At 54.6% G+C, this 13,911-nt stretch overlaps 1 protein-coding gene across 7 annotated transcripts in view; it reads left to right on the top strand.

Annotated features, from left to right (window-relative positions):
* The window catches only part of GPR68 (G protein-coupled receptor 68), a 28,711-nt gene that overhangs the window by 5,389 nt on the left and 9,411 nt on the right, over nucleotides 1-13,911 (top strand). The window contains exon 2 of one of the 7 annotated variants that reach the window (XM_046646998.1): nucleotides 10,127-10,187. The exons of 2 other annotated variants lie outside the window; for them this stretch is intronic. The gene's annotated coding sequence lies outside the window, so the exon portion shown is untranslated. Of the gene's footprint in view, nucleotides 1-3,991; nucleotides 4,225-4,434; nucleotides 4,816-10,126; nucleotides 10,188-11,916; nucleotides 12,283-13,911 lie in introns of those variants that run through there. 4 more of the 7 variants (XM_046646995.1, XM_046647001.1, XM_046646997.1 and 1 more) reach the window with 4 other exon arrangements.

The raw sequence follows: 13,911 nt of genomic DNA, 5'->3' as shown, positions 1-13,911 counted from the left end.
CAGACTCAGAATTTCCTGCCTTCTGGCATCCTCATTAGTCACACTCTGTCTGAGAGCCCATGGATTATCTGAGTGGGAGCGGAAACAACACTGGTGTTAATCAGGTCAGTCGTCTGATTAATCAGCTCAAGCCCAAGCCTGCTGGAGTGTGGTTGATGCCAGAAAAGATAATGCTCAGAAAAACCAGCTTCTTGCTACTTGAAGCTGCCTTGGGAGGTCCTGGACTCCACAATGGCGAGTATTTCTCCAAAGGAAAGTTGTCCACCTGAATGAGTGGCTAGGAAGCTCACGGTGATGGGAAGCACAGGGCAGGGGACTCTGCAAGGGGAGGCCTGGGGCCGAGCAGGGACACAAGATGAGCTGGCGCTGGAGTCGAGTGAGGAAGTAGGGACTCATTCTATTGTTTGGGGGATAAAAAGAGATTTCCTCTGAGGCTGACCAGCTGTGCTAATTGGAAAAATGAACTGGAAAAAGGGTAATTTTTTAAAGTAGATAATCTGTGTGCATTCTAAAATATGTGCACGTTCTCCCTGGAGCGTGAGTTTGCAGTGAAGACACATCTGGTAAACTGCTTCTGTGTCATCAGGGTCTTGGCAGGACACAGAGGTGCACTCACGCAGGGTCGCTGAGGGGACTTTAACACAGGCACAGTTTTTAAAGATGTGGAAAGGGTTCAGGGAACCAACGCAGGCGGTGCGGCACCCTGGGACAAGCATCTCTGGGGAGCTGTTACCATCCCCAGGCCTGGAAGAAGAAGGAGAGTCAGCAATGCCTACAGGAGAGAGACTCCGATGGGAGCTGACGACTTCAGTAAAGGGAGGCAGCCAACCTGGAACGAGCCTGGCAGGGGGATAAATACTGCACCGCCCCCCCCCCCCCGACCCCACTCTCCTGCCATCCTCTGATCCCAGTTAGTGCTTCCCATTGGCCAAACCAAACAGAAGCCAGAGTGCAAGGGAGCCCGGCAATACAATCCATAGAGTAGGATGGAGAAGATTCTGGCCTGGTGCCTCCTCTTTCATCCATTCCATTGGTTGCCATTTCTGAGCCCCTGCAGGGGGCCCCCATGGGCCTGACACCAGGACAATGCGAATACCAAGAACAGCCACCCACGGGAGACTGGAAAAGAAGAAATGGACGTAAACGTCACTTGCACCGAGTATGGAGAATTTCTGTTTCTGACCACAGCTCTGGAGCCCTGCCCACTGTGGGAGATGATTTCTGTGGGCAAGAGAGATGGTTATTAGTGCAGTGTCTCAAATGAGCATTCTAGGAGGATGGGCCCTAATTTACCATTCTTGAGGTCCAGGAAGATTCTGGAAAACAATTCATGTTCAACAAACAGTGAGCTGTTTGTTGTTTCTAATGCCAATGCCAGGTTTTGTTTACAAACAAGTTCTGCGGCCCCTGCCGAGGACTGGACATCTTGACACCGAGAAACACAGCCAAGTCTGGCCAAAAGGCGACTTTGCAGGGAGAGTGACGAATCTGTTTGCTTCTCCAAATATGGCATTTTTCTTAGGGAGAGCCTGGCCAACCCTGCATTCCACCGGCCAATTCTAGATCTCTAAGTAACTGGTACAGGTGCCATGCTGTCTGTCTCTGAAAAGTAGGTGTGAATCAAAACGCAGCTTGTTTTACTTGAAGGGTATTTAGACTGTGAATGGTTCTAGATCTGTTTGGACATCTGTAAACAGAGACCGTGAGCCAGAAAAGGAGAGGCAGGGAGACAGGGCCACCCTGTACTGCCACACTGCCCCAGCTCCAGAGGCCACCATCTGATAGGTTACAATCTGTACACCCGCCCCCCCCCCCCCCCACCCACCCCCAGTTGTGCAATGAGGTGGCCCTGGCAGGATTCACTTTGTAATAAACTTTCTGCATGGCATGTACCCCTGAGAGTCAGAAGCCCAGATCTAGCAACTGACGGTGGGCTTTGATACACCCCACTTCTTTCCTGGGGGCACAGGATGAGGCAGAACATAATCACTGCAAGAAGCAGCTTCGCAGTCAGGACTCCGGTCAAGTCCTGGCTCAGACCCTCAGCACTGAGTGGCCATAGGCAAGTCACTGAACCTCAGTTCCCTGATCTGTGAAAGGGAGAGAATAAAACTACTTCTTGGGATGAAAAGAGACCATTCCTAAACACTCAGGACACAGTAAACATTCAAAAGATAAGAACCCTATATGAGGGTACCTGGAGTGGGCAATAAAAGTAATAACAGCCAACATCTACGGAACCCATGTAATCATCTCAGCCCCTTTAGAAGCCACGTCGCCACTTCACACACGAGGAACCCAGCACAGAGACATTAAGGGACTTGGCCAAGGTCACCCCACTAGTAGGTAGCAGAGCTGGGATTCAGACTCAGGCATTCTGGCTTTCGAAGCAAAACTCTTAACAACCACTTCCAGTTTGGCAATTTTTAAACAGCATATGTGCATTTTGATGGCATGAATAGTTCATCCAGAAAACTCCATTTGTGAAGAGTTTGCAAGAAGGGGGGATTTCAAAGTGAGGACCAGCAGAAGGGGCTGATCCAGCCTCAAGAAGAGCCTGCTGGGAGGTTGCTGGGCATGTGCCCAGCGGGAACAGTGAAATTCCCTGCCCCCTCCGCCTCCCTGCCTCCCCTGCCAGGGTATCTTCCGCCCCTTGCCCACGTCCATTTCTCACCTTGGGACCAAGGCACTAAGCGTGGAGCTTTGAGCCGCCCAGAGGAGCCAGCAGAAGGTGAGCTGCTGATGTCTCTCCTCCCCTCCCCTGCCTGCACTCCGCTGCCCTTAACCCGCAACTGTCTGTCCTGACGGCCCACCGCACAAGCTTCTGCAGACCCCTGCGGCGACAGTCCCAGACTCTCCCTCACGAACAGGGATGGGGCACCCCGCTCTGAGCCAGGCACTGGGCCGGGAAGGAGGACCCTGCGGAGAGACAGCTGTGGGCCAAGGACCCCAGTGGGCAGTGCAAAGAATGCTGGGAAGGGCTCCAAGGGCAGGTGGAAGGGGCTCAGCACAAATTGCCTGGGCAACCAAGAAGGCTCCACAGGGGAGGTGCCTTTCAGGTCTTAAAACTTGGACAGGAGTTCAAGAGATGGGTGCACAGGAGGTCTTTTGAGTGGAGAGGGACATAGGAGTTAAGGTATGCAGATGTGAGAGAGCAGAAGGTGCTGAGAGTACAGCTAAGGGCAGCTTGGGAGAGGATGCAGGTGGTGATGAGGGCTCTGGACTCACCTGCCTGGGTTTGAATCTCAGTGTCTCTGCTTATTACCTGTGTGACCTTGGGCAAGCTACTTGAGCTCTCTGTGCCTCATTCCACCATGTGTAAAATGGGGATAATAATAGTATCCACCTCATAGAGCGGTACAGCTCAAACGAGTTCGTGCATTTACAGTGCTTGGAACGGTGTCTGGCACACAGGAAGTGCTCAAAAACTGAGCTGTGACTACTGTTACTGCTGTTCTCTGTGAGTCTGTGGGGCAGAGGGCCCTAAGGGCTCCTTGAATTCTCAACAAAAGCAGCGGCAGGTCCTCTGTGGTGTCCCTGGCCACCACTGCCGCAGGCACACTAAGGCCCTGGGAAGGACAGAGCAGGGATCCAGGAGGAAGCAAACCCAAGTGGGGACCCCTGGGCTGAGCTGCTTGCGCCGGGGTCAGGGGAGGTGGAGCGAGGCCCTGAGCAACAACAGGACACTGCGTTTACTGAGTAGACTGATGGGCTGGTGCTGGGGACACCGAGGGGAACAGAACAGCGAGGTCACTTCATGGACCCTTCTCATAGCTTCTCACCTAGGGGTTCTGGTGTGGCTGAAGGACCCTGGTCCTTTTGCAGCCAGGCCCTGTCTGAGCCCACGCAGGCAGCTCCAGAGCCCGTCCGGGGACAGGCTGGTAGTGGGGGCCGGGAGCGCTGTACCTCCAGGACAGGTCTGCGCGACCGCGGCTCTTCCTGGCAGGCGCCTAGGTGGCCTGTGGTCAGAGTGAAGGCAGGGTGTGGACGGGCAGGGCTGGGTGTGCCCGACGGGGGAGCGGGGGTGATGAGGGGAATCGGAGCATAACGTGGCCCCGTGGTCCCAGAAAGAGGAAGGCCTGGCCGGGACACGGACTCGCCGGCGTGCCCAGGCCACCTCCGCCAGCAGCCCAAGGACGCAGTGCCCACCCGCTTGCTATGCGGCCGTAGGATGGGGCGCAGGCAAGGCGCGGGGTGACGGCGGTCCCGCCCCTCGCCGCGCAGGTACGTGTCCCTCTCTCCCCTGCCCGGGGCCAGCCCTGCTCCCCGCCGCAGTCGTGGGGTCCCGCTCGCGCCAGGTCCGGGAAACGGCGTGCGCTCAGCAGCGGGGTCCGGGGCACCGGAGTCTAGCCCGGCGCCTTCCCCGGCGCGGCCACGCGGGTGCGGGTGCTGATGCGGGTGCGGACGGCGACGAGGCCCGCCCGCTGTCTGCCCCCAGCGCCGGCGCGTCCCGGGCCCTCCCCCGGGGGAGGTGTCTCCGCCCGTCCCCCCGCGGCTGCCGCCCGCCTTAGCAGCCCCCTCGGCTGGCTCCGCGGCCACCTCGTAATTACTTCCAAACCAAAGGAAGGCAGCTAACCCTTCCTGTCCCAGAGCTCGGCGGCACAGGTGCCCCAAAGATGCCGCGTGGGCCAGGCTTTCCTTGACCGGCCCCAGATCGGCGAAGGGCGGCTCCTCGGGCACCGGGCGGATCACCGAGACCCGACCATGCCCCTCTGCCACCGAGGGAGGGCAAAACTGGCCTGGGATTGGCCGAAGAAGCTCCAGGTGGGGTCGCTGGTCGGCAGGGCCCCCTGCCTGGCAATCAAGTGGGCCCAGGTAATCGCCCGGCTGGGGATCAGTGATGCGGCCGAAGGGCAGGGTAAGGCTCTTGGGGATTTAGCGGTGGGCAGAGGAGAGGGCGCTGACTTGGAGCCAGAGGCTGTGTGGCTTTGGGCAGGTCACTTGCTGTGGCTGGGCCTTTGTAAGGCGGAGATAAGTACTAGCCACGGCCACCACACAGAGGGATTGCGAAGACAAAACAGATGTGAGAATGGTTTGAAACTATACACATCTGAGATGATATGGTTATGTTTTCCTTCAACCTCTTCCTCCCCCCAGGTAGGCTTCCAAAGGAAGGAAGGCAGGAAAAGAATTCCTGAGCTTAGCAGAGGAAGCAGGGCTGGAGCAATGTGGATGCTTTAGACTATATAGACTAGAGTGTCTGCCCCTGAGAGCCGGGTTCCTGGACCAGGTGGCCTGGGTCCACCTCTCAGCCTTTCCACCTATTAGCGCTATTACCTAGGGCAGATCACCTGTCCTCTTTTTAAGCCTCAGTGTCACTTTCTGTGAAATGGGCATGATAGTAAAACCTACTTCCTAGGGTGGTTATGGGATCAGGCAGGGAGACATCTGGTCTTGAAAATGTTGTAGTGCCCCCTAAGCGTTAGCTCTGAGTATTCTTGCTGTTACTATTATGTTACACCCTTCTGGGTCCAGTGCACACTGTAGGGGGAGAAGACTCATCCAACAGGAAACAAAGAGTGGAAAAGAGATTTCGTGCTTTAGCTGGCTGGTCTCAAACAAGATGCCTTACCTCTCTGAGCCTTAGTATCTTATAGGACAAATGGAGGTTATTATATCCACCTCACAAAGTTGTTATAAAAATTAAAGTCAAATAACCATATGCATGAATCCAGTACATGTTAAGCCCTTAAATGATTTTGGAGAAAAACAATTCTTATGTTCCAGTTATCGATTGCTGCATAACAAACTGCTTCAAAAGATAGTGCCTTAACATAATGGTGCTCGTCTGTTTTGCTCGTGAGTCTGTGGTTTGGGCAGGGCTTGGTGGGGATGGCTTCTCTCTGCTCCTTGCAGCATCAGCTGAGATGGCCCAGCTGGGGCTGGAGGATCTTCTTCCAAGGTCACACCCTTGTGGGGCGTGCCAGTGGATCCTGGCTGTCAGCTGGGAGCTCAGCTGGGGCTGTTGACCAGGATCTTGGTTCCTCCCAACGTGAGCCTCTCTTTGAGGCTCCTTGGGCTTCCTCACAGCATGGCACCTAGGTTTCAAGGGCACCTATCCCAAGGGACAGGGAGTGGGAGCTGCTGATCTCTTTGGGCCTGGGCTCTGAAACTGGCACAGTGTGGCTTCCGCTTTATTTTTTGGTGAAGTAGTCAGAGAGCCCACCTAGACTCCAGCGGAGGGGCCTTAGACCCCATCTCTCAGTGAGAGGGTCTCAACTGCCAGCCATCTTGAACCTACCACAACTTGAAAGTCTTCTCTTTTGCTTTTTTTTCCCCTCTGGGTGCCATGGTGACGAATTAATTCATCTTTGCAAAGGATGTAGGGTTTCTCCCAGGAGAACACCAGCAGAGATACAAATACTCAAGACGGGGGTCTCTCACAGAGCCTGTTTTGGGTCAGGATCATTTTCTCTGGGCCTGATTCGGGGCTGAGGGAGCAGGCATCATCCTACATGGTGGCTTCTCTAGCATCTGTTTCCCTGGGACCTCTGAGGCTTCAGTCCCCAGCTCTGCCAACCCCGTGCCTTTAAAACAAGAGGGAGAAGCCAGGGAGAGAGTAATTTGGATCCAGAAAGCTAGATTTTAGCAGGTGGCCTGGGCTGGGTGTAATGAGCATTGTTGTGGCTCTCAATTCTCTGGAGAAGTCTGTTTTTCAAGACGGCTGCTGCCTGGGTGTTTGGAGTGACTGTTGTCATACATTATTAAGTTATTAATTGATGGGTTGGAGCACTCTGGGGGGGAGGGAGAAGCAGGCGGCTCCTGGGGGAGGCAGGCCTGGGGGTCGCCATGGCAACCTAAGGCATGTGGTTGGTGCTCCGAGCAGGAAGGATGCCCCGGGCAGGTCAGACCTTCTCAGACAGACAACAGACTTTCCAAAGAGAAACTAAAGCCTCTCTCTCAGCAGCAGGCTGCTGCTGTAATGCATCTTCACACATGGCCGCCCAACTGTGCCTTCGGAGCCAAAACCAACCCACTTCCTGTTGCCTCATCCTGTTCCTCCAGTTCATTAGCTCCTAACTTCAATTTCAGCCACACTTGGCCTTCTAGGCGGGCTGCAGAAAGAAATGGAGTTTAGATTCATTTATTCCTTGAAACATTCAACACATTTTTGTTGTGGAATTATTTTGGACCAAACCACCGTTTTCCCTGGCAGAGAACAGAACAGACTCAGCTCCTTACTGTTTAGAGGGGGAGAGGGGCATTACTAAGTAATAATACTCCTCCCTCCCTTCACATCTCAGCTGTCTTCAGCCCACCCTGTCCACCCTCCGTTCTCAAGGTGTCGCTCAAAGTCCACCCGGACCGCTATCACAACTCACCCTCACCACACATCGCCCATGGCTCTCTTGATGGGTCCATAAGGCTCTGGTTTCATTGCTCTCTCTTCTCTCTCCTTGTCACATTTTGTCCCAGGTTCAGGGTGGGGGGCAACGTCCAGATATTTATCTCCTTCCTTTCTCCCTCCCCTCTCATATCAACTTCTCTCTCTCCCTCCTTCCTTCCCTCCCTCCCTCCCTCTCTCTTTTCTCCCTCTCTTTCTTTCAGTTCTCAAATATTTACCAAGTGCCAAACCCTTGGGCAGCATTGTACTAATCACTGTGGGGCTGCAAAAGAGAGAAAGTGGGCCTGGGCTCACAGGCCTGGGAGCTTGTTAGAAGTGCAGAAACTCGGGCCCCACCCCAGACCTAGTGAACCAGAACCTGCTCTTAAACAAGATTCCTGGGCAATTCGAGTGCATGCTGACATTTGAGAGGTCCTGCTCCACAGGGTTTTAAATAGTACAACATGGTGGCATGGTAGGCAGCATAATGGCCCCCCAAAAGATGTCCAGTTCCTAGTCCCTGAAACCTGTGAATACGTTACCTTACATGACAAAGGGAAATTAAGTAGCAGGTGGATTTAAGATGTCAATCAGCTGACCTTAAAATAGGGAGATTGTCCTGGATTATGTGGGTGGGCCCAGTGGGATCAAGGCTCCTTGAGAGTGGAAGAGGGAGGCAAGAGGGTTAGAGAAGGAGATGTGACGATGGGAGCAGAGGTCAGAGAGATGCAAGGTGAGCCGGACTCAATCCGCCACTGCTGGTTTTGAAGATGAGGAAGGGGCCATGGCCACAAGCCAAGGAATGCCAGAAGCCTCTAGAAATTGGAAAAGGCAAGGAAACAGATTTTCCCCAAGACCCTCTCGAGGGAATGCAGCCCTGCCAGCACTTTGATTTTAGCCCAGCGAGACCCACGTCAGACTTTTGACTACCAGGCTGTAAGATAAGAAATTTGTATTGTCTTAAGCCGCTAAGTTCGTGGTACTTCGTTCCAGCAGCCACAGGAGACTTATACAGTGGTCAAGAGCCCTGTCTTTGGATTCCAGTGCCTCTACTGTTTCCCAGCTCTGTGACCCTGGGCAGGTTGCTGGCACTAAGCCTCAGTTGCCTTGCCTGTAAGACAGGGATAACGCTGCCTCCCAGGGCTGATGTGAGGGTTGAAACAGAAAACATTTAGAAGGTGCTCAGCAGGGTACCTGGGACAAAGCCTGTGCTCCAGAATGGCACTGACTGTTCTTCCTGATCCTCAGCTGCTCCCGCCTCTTCTCTGACCCCACCAGGGCTGTGATGCCGGGCACTTGGGAGGTTCTCCGCTGCTCATCCTCTTGTCCTTGGAGCCATCCTTAGTTCACACCTGGCCTCTTTTGAACCTGCAACAATGCTGCACCTTGCATTGGCTCCTCTGATGTAAGCGTGTGCTGAAATGGAAGGCTACTGCCTGGGGAAGGCCAAGGCCAGCCTTCAAGACATAAGTCAGTGAAGGTCCCTGCAGTCAAACAGCAGTGGCTCATAACAGGTGCTTCTTGTGCTTGTCAGAGCCCTTGGGGAGCCTCCAAGGCCTTTACCCCCGATGGGCCCCAAATCAGTAGAGTAGCCATGGGGAATAAGGTGGTGCGCCATAGCGAACATCTTAGCAAGTTGGCCTGCCCGTCCTTCACCCTCTCTAGGGTGCGTCAGATGATGGGGCAGGACCTTTGAGCGTGAGGCACTGTGCCACCACCACTACCATCCTCAACACTGCACCCTTGCCAACACTTACCAAGAACCTACTAAGTGCCAGCACTTGCTGGACCTCATCTCCTTTGACTCTCACAGAGGCCACTGGTCATCCAGGTTTGTGATTTCTCAGGGTCACATAGCCAGACAGTGGCAGCACGGGGACTTACCCTCAGTGGTCTAGCCCAGAGCCTCCGCTCTTAACCTCCATCCTGTGACCACAGGGTTGCTGCCGTGTGCTGGAGGCCTTGCACGGTGCCACCAGCTCAGGGCAGACTCCAAAGCCCTCCCTATGATGACTCTCAGGCTTCCTGGATCTCTGGAAGGCAAGTGGGTGCCCGAGGGCCTTAGGGCCTGGGGCCCTGTTGCCCTCAAAATGGCCTCTAGAGCAGCTCGCAAAAGTCCACCAGCCCTTCAGAGCCCATGTTCCTGGAGCAGATGTTTATACCAGGGGCACAAGAGGGATGTCCGGGGCTCACTCCAACCTTCTGGGACTGCCATCCCAGGGGGTCTACAGTGCTTCATGACCGCTGTCACTGGGGGCTTAAAGAGAGAATGCGAAAATTAATTCAGGTGGCAGGCCTGGCCCGGTTGAGGTCCTTTTGTCTTTCCAGGATGGAAGTTAGCCATGGAGGCGGGTCTGAGCAGCCCCTGTCGGGTCACCTCACCCCACGGGCCCAGGCGTTCCCACCCTTCACTAAATGCCCCGCTCTGCTCAGCAGCAGCCCCAAGATGCTGCCACTTTGGGCTTAGGGACAGAAGTCTGAATGGGGGGAGTCAGGCCAGGGCTTCTCTTGAGGCTGTTATTACTACCAACTCACTACTTTTACTGAGTTGTGGGTTTACTTGGTGAGATTTGGGGGAGTCGAGGTTATGGGTTCTCTAGGACCCTCAGGCTACTGCTTGATGCTTGGTGTCTCCACGGTTTCTAGTCCTTCCTTCCTGTTTTAGGTTAAAGACAAAAACCCTAGCACGAACGTGGAAGACACCATGGGCGCTTTTTTCTCCTACTGAGTGGGCATCTCACAGAGGGCATGGGCTCAGCTGATTTGAATAAAACTGAAGCAAGCTTCATCCTCTGTCTACAGTGCTAAAGGCCCAGTGGGGAGGGGATGGCGGTCCCGGCGAGAGGAAGGCTCCCCATGCCAGGTGAGGTATGGTGCATACTGCTGGCAGGGGGAGCTGGGCAGCTCGGGGGTGCTGGGGGGAGGAGGGGGCGCAGTGCCATGAGTGGGTCCTGCAGGTATAGACAGTGACGGTATAGATGGGCTCTGTGTGTGTGTCCTGTTGGGCTGGGCTGCCCTATGGAGAGAGCCAGAGGTGCTGTCTTTGGCCGGTGTGTCATGGGGGTAGCCAGGTCTTCACCACTAAGGTGGTGAGTAAGTCAGTCCTGCTCTCCTAACCCACCTGTCCTTTCATATGACATCAGGGAAAGACAATCACACTTCTGTGACTCAGAAACAGCATCTGTGTCTACACGCTCACCACTGTGCTATGACAAGGCGCAGGCTTTTGCAGCAACTGATATAGGGGACCACTGAAGAGGGCCTGTGTGTGGTAGCATTTGCTTGGAGGGCCCAGGCCCCACAGAGGGGGATTTTTCCTGGGACCCCTACCCATACAGTCCTTGGACAAGACTATAGTAGTTTGCTGTCTGGAGAAGACGAGTCCCACAGATCACCTAACAGAGCAGGGAGAATGCACATCCTCAGTGACTGCCACGCATGGTGGATGTTGACTCCCTGGCTCCAGCAACATAACCCACGAGCAGCTTCCAAGGAGACTCCCCTGGAAGGAGGAGGTCATGCCAAAATAGCATGGCGCCGGAAGTCGGCAGCAGGGTCAAGAATCACAGCTCTTGCTCAGCTGCAAGGCCGGGGTCTAGGGCCTTTGTGTCTCTGGGCCTGAGCTTCCCCATCTGTAAAATGAAGAGGCTGGGCTGGTGACCTCGGGGGTCCCTTCAGCCCTGCTGTGCTGAGGGAGGTCAGCACGCACTCCTGAGAGCCAGAAGACCCCGTGAGGCCAGAGCCCTGTGCCTGCTCCACGCTGTGTAGAAACACTGCTGCTTGCCTTATCCATGGCCCAGAACCTTACTGTGTTGCCCTCTCTCTGTTCATCTGCAGAACAGGATCCAACCTGCCTCCACCCCATCAGGGCTTCTCCACCCGGCTGCCCGTTGCACCTGTCCAGAGAGCTTTTAAAAACATTGGTGCTGGCATCTCACTCCCAGAAAGTATGATTTAATTTGTCTAGAGTGGGGTCTGGACATTGGTATTATGTTTCATAAGCTCCCCAGATATTTTCTAAGGTACGTTGCAAAACACCAACCCAGATAGTGGTTTCTAGCGGCTGACAGGTGACAGCCTCGGGGAAGGAGCGTAACAGTCAGCTTCCCCCTGTCCTTGCCTGTTGTCTCATTGTTCTTGCCTGTGTCCACGGTATATTCTAGTTACCTGAGCGTCGGCCTCTCTGAATTGCTCAAGCGAGGACCCCCGGGCCAGGGTTCCTGTGTCTCCTCTCCTGGTGTCCTGTAGGTGTTCAAAGGTGGTTTGATGGGTGGAATTAGCACACCCTGTTCCTCCTGCATCCCCCTGAATCCCTGAGGCCCCCCACCCCTAGTTCAGGCTTTAACATTCCCATCAAGGTTGCTTCCTGCGTCTGGCGTGTGTAGAAAGCAGACCGAGGATGCGTGGAGGGAGCAGTCCCTCATCCTTTGGCTGGCCAGTGTTTCTCAGCAACCGGCAGCCTGACACCAGATCGGAGTTCACATGATTCTGCCTCAGCTCAGGAATGGGCAGCCTCCAGCTGGGATTTTCTAGACTGAGCTGGGAGGCGTGGTCTGTGGGAAATCACCAGAGGGGGAGCACGGGTCCTGGCTGCAGGGTTGTCCGCATGGGGTGTCTGCCAGGCCAGGCAAGGTGGTCCAGTCTCCTCCCCCAGGCCTCTGCGGAGCTGCTGGAGGAAGTGGGCTGTTTGAGGTTTGAGGGTAGAGCTCAGCCAGGCAGACAGAGTCAGAGAGGACCCGGATTCCCCTTCGTGCCGCTCCCTTACGGCTCCTCACCTGGCTGCAGAGACTGTCGCCTTCTTAGGGTCCGGAGGCTGAGCAGGAGGGGGTCAGTCCAGCTGTTTCCAAACTGAGGATTGTACCCATTAGTGGGTCAGGAGATCAATTTAATAGCTCATGACCTGCATTTAGAAAAACAAAATAGAATGGAAATGGTCAGAATGCATCGCCAGCATTAGGGTGAGTATCGCTCTGGGGAAGTCAGTTTCTGTGTGTGCATGCACATGTGTGTATAATGTCTGTGTGAAATACATCGTGTATTTCGTGCTGTGGTTTGTGATCAAAAGAATATAAAGGCAGCGAGTTGGTACCTTGACACCTGGGTTCTGGATTCAGATCCACCCAGCTTAGTGTGTGAACTTGAGCAACTGGGTTCGCCTCTCTGGGTTCAGGCTGTGAAAAGGGTTAGCAGTGCCAGCCCCCACTGACTCACAGCGACTTCGTGAGCCCCGATGAGACTGAACTTCACAGCAGTTACGGGGGCTTCAGAAATGAGATTCTGTCCCGTTGTTGTTGCTGGAGGGAGGCTATCTGGGGGAAGATGGGGACTAAGGAAAAGCGCAGCCTGATTCTCCTCCCGCCCCAGAGGGAGATATCAAACAGCTTGTGAAACTTTCAGGAAATGAAACAGCCCGGTTTCAAGCGTGTGGAGGTTTGACCTGCTAAAGGGAAGAGGAGCTAGGCTGGCTGGAGCCTCCCACTCTGTAGGCTCGGGCTCTGTGAGCAGGGCCGTGGGCAGGCACCGTGAGTAACTGTCTGTGTGCGTGCCGAGTGCACCACACGGGAGACGGGGACGGATTAGATCACTGTTTATACGCCGGCCGGCCGGCCAAGTTCCGGCATCAGGCACCTCCACCTCCTGCCTGGGAACATGCAGGAGGCTCTCCATGGGCGTCAAAGGGACGCATCCTTCCCTTCAGGGCAGAATTTCTCTTGGTCATTAAAGTCCTCAGAGACCTCTACGCTCATGATCATCTGTCTAAAGATTTGCTTTTAGGTGTCGGGTTGCTTCGTGGGTACTCTCTCTGTTTCTTAGCTGGGTGATCAAGTGTTGGAGGTGCATGCAGCAGCTCCTTGTGTGGATTCTTCACCCCAAGCCTCTCTGCCTTGGGGAACCATGGGCTGGGCGCATAGTGGGTTTTCCTCAGTGGGTGTTGAGGAGATGGTTGACCTGGCAGAGCGTCTTCCAGGTGCAGGGGCTGGCCTGAGACTAAGCCTGGTGGCCCTTGTGGTGGCATCTGTGAGGACTGGAGCCTGGAGAAGCATGGAGGTGGAGGGTGGTGGCTCAGTGACAGTCGTGACAAACAGGAGAACAAGGTATAAAGGAAAGCGTGGGCCAGTCTGAGTTCACAACCTGACCTATCACACTGTAACTGTGGAGTCTTAAGCAGGTTGGTTCGTCTCTTTAAACCTCAGTTTTTTCATCCTTAAAATGGGCACTGATGAGGGTGGGGTTCGAAGAGAGAATGAATGTACTGGAATGTGCCTGGCCTGCACTGAGAGGGCTCTCAACGGGTGTGACTTGGTTCTTCCATCCCATTTATGTTTTTCCACTTACAAAACACTTTTGTCTCCACTATGTCCTTTGGTTTTTGAGAAGCAAGCTGTCCGTGGAGACCAGGGGGAGAAGGGACACCCTTGACAAGGTATAGTTTCCAGCTGGGGGTGCCTGTCCTCAGGGACTGGTAGAAGGGAGGGCTGGCTGTAATAAGGCCCGGGTGAAAAAAGCAGGACTCTCTGACCAGCTCAGGCAGCTTGAGCAGATGCCAGGCTCCTGGAGTGATTTCTCCTCCTCACTTTTCTGTTTCT

This window comes from Equus quagga, chromosome 20, assembly GCF_021613505.1.
Source record: "Equus quagga isolate Etosha38 chromosome 20, UCLA_HA_Equagga_1.0, whole genome shotgun sequence".
Lineage (NCBI taxonomy): Eukaryota > Metazoa > Chordata > Mammalia > Perissodactyla > Equidae > Equus > Equus quagga.
This window is presented reverse-complemented; position numbering and strand designations above follow the sequence as displayed.